Source organism: Octodon degus, unplaced genomic scaffold, assembly GCF_000260255.1.
Source record: "Octodon degus isolate 3935 unplaced genomic scaffold, OctDeg1.0 scaffold00359, whole genome shotgun sequence".
Classification (NCBI taxonomy): domain Eukaryota; kingdom Metazoa; phylum Chordata; class Mammalia; order Rodentia; family Octodontidae; genus Octodon; species Octodon degus.
Window position 1 is genome coordinate 529,385 of NW_004524935.1, and position 6,551 is coordinate 535,935.

Sequence of the window (6,551 nt, forward strand, 5' to 3'; positions counted from 1 at the left end):
GATTCATTTGGAAGCAGGTGAGATCGAGAATATCAAAGGGAATCCTGGGAAACAAAGGTAAGGCAGGAAATATCACAATCCATTACCTGAAATTGTACCATAAAGCTACTGTGATAAAATCATCATGTTGCTGGCATACAAACAGTCCTTAGGATTAATGGAACAGATTAAAAGATGCAGAAACAACTGCAATCAAACTCAGTAACATTCCTTTGATAAAGGGGCCAAACGTGCTAAATGGAAGAAAGATAGACTCCTCAATAGATATTTCTGGAAAAACTGGTTTTCCACAGGCCAAAGACTAAAACTAGACCCATGCCTATCACCATGCACAAAGCTACAGTCAAAATGGATTAAAGAATTAAATACTAAAACAGAAACACTAAATCTTCTGGTGGATGTTGTAGGTAGAAATCTTAAAGACAGAAGGTTTAAAGATTAATTTCAAAGATTAAACAACTGGAGGCCTGAACTTTTTGAAAATTTTTACATTTCAAAGAAAATCTCCAACAGAGTAAAAGGAAAACCAATAAGCTTGCAAAGGATTATAGCTAACTGTCCCTCCAACAAAGACCTACCTAGAACTTAAAATAATTAAGTTCCTTTAAGAAATAAAGCCCCCCAAATTAAAAAATCCAATCCAGAAATGGACATCTGAAATGAATATACACTTCTCAGAGCAAAAAAAATACAAATTGCAAGGAAATATATGAAAAAATATTCAGCATAACTGGTCATTTGAGAAATGCAAATTAAAACAGCACTCTGATTCCCTCTTACCCCAGAAAGGATGGGTACCATTGAGAAGTCGGCCAGTAACAAAGGATGTAGAGGCTGTTGTGAAAAATCGATCCTTCTGCACTGTTGGAGGGAGTGCTGACTGGTATGACCACTATGGAAATTGGTGTGGAAATTCCTCCAAAAGCTAGGATTGGAGATTACATTCCACTAAAATTTTATCCTCTTGGATATTTTTCCAGAAGACCTGAAAACCTCATACTACAGTCCTACATGTTCAACCGTGTCTATAGCAGCAAAATTTGTCATAATTGAATCCTGGAAACAACCCAGATGCCCATCAACTGAGGCATGGATAAAGAAGATGTCATATTTTTCCACAATGGAGCATTATTTATCTGTAAAACAGGATAAATTTGAGGAGCCATTGAGATAACTCAGTAGAATAAGTGCCTTCCTTGCAAGAGCACAGGCCTGAGTTTAATCCCCAGTACCACAAAAACAAAGCGAAAAAAAAAAAAAACCCAAAGAAAACAGGATAAGTTTGAGGTTTTGTCAGTGAATGGATGGAACTAGAAAATATACACTTAAGTGAAATAAATTAGACCTGCAAGTACAAATATCATATTGTTTCCTTAGTGTGAGAACCTGAAAGAGAAAAATGGAATCTGAAGGATACTATAGATACTGGAAAAAGCAATGAACTTGCTTGAAAGAAAAGAGTTAATGAGTTGAGACAGAGAAGAGAGGAAGTGGGGTAAAGAGAATTATCTATGCACGGAGGCAGGATGTTTTGGACAATTGTACTGTGCATTTCTGCTGGTCTGTTTAAAGAAACAGTAAATGCTTTAATTTGTTCAATCTCATTTTTTAACTGTTTGTATTATTTCCCTTCTTAATTTCTTCTGCATTTATTTCTATTTTTTATTTCTTATTCCAATTTTAAAAACATATATGTGGAAATATGAATAACTGGTTGGAAGACAACACTGTATATTACAACAAATACTATAAAATTCATATTACTTTCTTAGGTAAAATTCTGTATCACTTGTAATTTTACTGTTTTAATACTAATTTGTATTCTGTTTTCAAAAATAATAATTACAATATTAAAAAGATACGAACTTTTAAAAGTGGTGCTGTTAGTCTCCGTTTCATTATAACTTTTGTTTTACTTTTAAAATTTAGATACCACTGTGACACATTCATTTATCTGGTAATAAGGGTAATTATTAAATGAAATTCAGGAATTATTCTCACAGTGTCATGTATACAAAAACAGATAAGTTGTTGAGATGGAAGATAAATGTGGGGCCAGCCAAATAGCTCAGCAGATTAAAGCACCTGCAAGCAGGTGCAGGTGTGTGGGGTTTGATCTGGGGCCTGCCTTATCATCCATGCCCCCAGGGTGCACTGAGATTACAAATGAGACTGGGTGTGATGGTGCAGGCCTATAATTGCAGATCTTGGGAGCCTGTAAACAGGTGGGTCACTAAGAGTCTGATCTAATATTGAGACTCTGAACACCTTGTTTACCCCTCCCTAAACACACAAAAAAGAAGATAAATGCATATGAATGATGATATCTGTGGTAGCTGTATATCAAGCAATGTTGCCATTAAAGCAAATTCAGTCTTACAGGGAAATACAGTAGTCAGGATACCACTGAGGGAGGAAATCTGAGAAACAGTGGAACAGAGCAAGTTGAGCCAGGAGGAATGGCATCTTCAAAAAGAGGAGACAGTGGGTTCAGGAACAGATTAATAAATTAGAGAGTTCAGAGTTATGAGGTTAGCTGGTACAAGTTTTACTTGTTGGTAGAATGTATCTCACAGAATCTATGAAATGGGGTCAGAGATACAGAAATTGGGAATGAATTCAGCAGTACATTGAGACTCTAACCAGTCATATATCATGAGAAAGGAGCCAACGTCCTGTAGGGTATGACTAAAGGAATGATGGATTCTGTGACACTAAATCATATGATTGAGTTATTCATTTGTTTGTGGATTCTAAAATTTAGAACTCACTGAAGTAGAAACTAGCATGGTGGTGATCAGAAGAGAAGGGGATGACAAGAGAAAGGTGAACTGTGGGTCACACACTAAGTACTATGAAAAGAAATCAGCACTGTACTTGTAAAAACACAGACCTGAGGATCAATGTAACTGATTAGAAGGTGAAGAGAAATCTACAAATGCACTGAACGATCCTATCTTGACAAAAGGCCTAACATGTCTACTTGTACAAAGATAACCTCTTTCACAAATGATGTAGGAAAAATTGCTTTCCACATGCCAAAGGCTAATATTTGAACTATGTATATAACAATTCACTAAACAAAAGTATAAATGGATCAGAGATCTAGATATTAAAACAGAAACATTAAATCAACTTGGGGAGAAATTAGGTAAATATATTGAAGAGAAGGCATAGGTAGAGAATTCCTGAATAAAAACCAAACTGCATTGGAAATACAAAGATTCAACAACTGGAATCTCATATTATTGAAACATTTCTGCATGGCAAAATAAATCAATACAGTAGAAAAAAAATCATGAAATTTAAAAAACAGTTTAGCTGATTGTCCTTCAGACAAAAGATTTCTATGTAGAACAAATAAAGAATTAAAAAATGTCAGGCCTCCAAAATTCAAAGACTCAATCCAAATATGGGTATCTAAAATGGATACTTACTTCCCAGATAAAGAAATGCCAATGGTAAATAGACATGTGAAAAAATGCTCAGAATCATTGGTCATTCGAGAAATGTAAATTAAAACAGTATCAAGAGTCCATCTCACTCCAGAAACAATGGCTACCATCACAGAGTCAATTAATAAAAAATGTTAGAGGGGCTGTGGAGGGTAAAACAATTCTACAATGTTGGTTTGAGTGTAGACTGGTATAAAAACTATGGAAATCAATGTAGAGATTCTTCAAAACACTAGGATTAGAGGTCCCATTCAACCCAGCTATTCCACTCTTGAGTATCTTTCCAGAAGAAGTGAAAATATCATATAACACCAATACAACTTATCCCATGTTTAAAACAACACAATTTGTTATAGACAAATCTTGGAAATATCCAAATGCCCATCAACTGGGGACTGGATGAAAAATATATGGTACCTTTTCACAATGGAGCACTATTGAGCTATAAGTAAAGATAAACTTGAGACTTTTAGTTAAATGGATGCAAGAGACCATACTCTTAAGAAGGAAAATTGTACTGTTGATTTCTACTCATCTATTGAAAGAAACAGTTAATGGTTATTTTTTATGTTATCCTTTATAATTTTTGTAATTTTTTTCAACCAATTTTGCATGCTAATAACTGGTAATTTGAACAACTAATTTGAAGATAACAATATGCAGTTTTAATAACCATTGTTGTATTCCTTTTATTTTGTTTAGTGGAATTTTGTATTGCTTCTAATATTTTTATTTTATTATTTTTTGTTCTCTTACCAAATAATTTCCATATGCCAAATATTCTGCATTCTCTCCTTTTTCTACCAAGGGCTTTCCCATTCCTCTTCACTTCATATTATGTTCTCTCTAATCCTTTGGTTTAACGCATCCACATATCCCAGAAAGGGAGCTATTTTTTCTATAGACAAAGAAGTTCATTCTTTATCAATATTCTTAATTTTGCAGAAAACACTGACTAAATGTACACAGCATAAATGGAAATAATTCATATGTATGGAGGATCCACAATAAGTAAACAACAAGTGTAACAGAACCCCCTTACATATGCTTTTGAGGGAAATAAGAGGTAATCTTCTTGTAAATGTATGAATTTTAAAGATTGTTCCAATGCTTGACTCTTAATAAACTTCTGGTAATTATATTCTTATTTTGTTTTAGAACTACCAAAGTTCTCCTTTTTTGCCACAATCTAACATTTTTTTTCAGCCAAATGCAAATATATCTCTGAAAATCCCTTTTGTCTTCCTCCTTTGCAGGATCTTTTCTGCCTTACTTTCCTCATCTGCAGTATTAAGTTATTCAGACTGTCCTCTGCTCTCCAGTTTTAACAAACTCATCTCTCTTACCTAGAAAGAATATTAGTTTGATGGTTGCATGTGTCTATATATAATTCATTGTGTTAAAAAATTAGGCCCAAAAAATACATCAGAGTCAAATACATCAGAAATAGCACAGTACCTGAGGTGTGCTCTAGCACACTGCCTCATACCTGGTTTTTTACCTGGAGACAAAAATCAAGTGAGGTTTACTCATCAGAACTGAATAATTTGGTGAGTCTTTAAAGATTATCATTGTGAACTATTGTTATTTCAGCTCTCCCAAAACCTATGCTTGTGAAACTTTTCTTTTGAGAGAACTACTTAAACATTTACATTTAACCTGAGTAGACTAGGTCTTGCCTTATATGTTGTTGATGTCATAAGACCCTGACTGTATTCTGGTCTTAGCATCCAGGCCTGTCAACATACCTTTATATTTTTTTCTTTAGCTTTGAAATTGAAACAAAGGGAAGCAGAGATTAAAGTCACGTCTAAATGCCAGAAAAAGAGAAGAAATAGGAAAAGAAATGAGAGGAGGAAAGTGAGGCCATAGTGGAAAGGGGAAAGGAGTTTCTCAGATAGGAAAATGATACTTAGAAAAGAAGCAAAACATCTGTGTGCAATTAGAATGTGTCACAAACAAGAAAAAACTTTCACAAACTTGTTGGAAGACATACAAATCTAACTGTATCCATTGTTTTGCTGAAAACTAAAAAATTCTACTCTCAGAAGAGAACAGTGTAATAATAATGGTGATGAAATAAGTTCTGAACTTGAAGAATTTGGCAATGAAGAATGCTGCAGTGAAGCTATTTTCTTCTTTTGTATTCCTTACTTTCTCCTTTATCTCCTCCCTAGTTCCCCTTTCCTTTTGAACATTTACTATTTCACAGTAATATCTTTACATGTTTGTACTGTCACACCAATGTACACATGTGTCTGCTTTATTTCACTTAAGAATTATTGACTCAAGGTGCACCCATTTACATAGAAATATCTCAAATTTATTATTATTTATGACTCAGTGGTACCCCTTTGCATAAATTATTTTTTTCTCCATCCTTTCATTTTTTTTGATGGGAATTTAGGCTATATCCAAATTTGCCTATTGTATGCAGTGTACCTATAAACATGGATGTCCATCTATCACATGCTTTTTATTCCTTTGCATAGATAGCAATAACAGGGATCACTGGGTCAAAAGGAACCTATAGTTTTAATTTTTTAAAGGAATCTCCACTCTTATTTCCACACTGGTTACACACCACAAATAGTGGAAAATTATCATTTTTTTATTCCACAGAGCAATCATCTTTTGTTACTAATTCTTGATATTATCTATTCTGTCTGTGGTGAAATGGAATCTTAGTGGGTTTTTTTTTCTGTATTTAGTACAGGGTCTACAGGGTCAACAGGGTCTCACTACATAGATTGGGCTTGTAGTGATTCTCCTGTTTTCAGTCTCACAAGTGCTGAGATTGCAGGTGAGAACTACCATGCCCATTCTCAATCGCCATCACAGTGCGACCCATGGGTGGGGCTGGCACAGCATGCTGGGAATTGAATCCCAGCCACTGTGTTTTGCATAAGTAGGGGCTTTAGTTTGCTGCTCTCAGGCCAGCCCTTGGAATCTTAGTATTGTTTTAATTTGCATCTCTTGAATGATAAGTGATGTTAAATATTTTAAATATACTTATTTGATGTTTTCATTTCACTTGAGCAGTGTGTATTCATCTCAGATACCCACTTTTTAAAATTTTATGGAAAAATTTAAAAC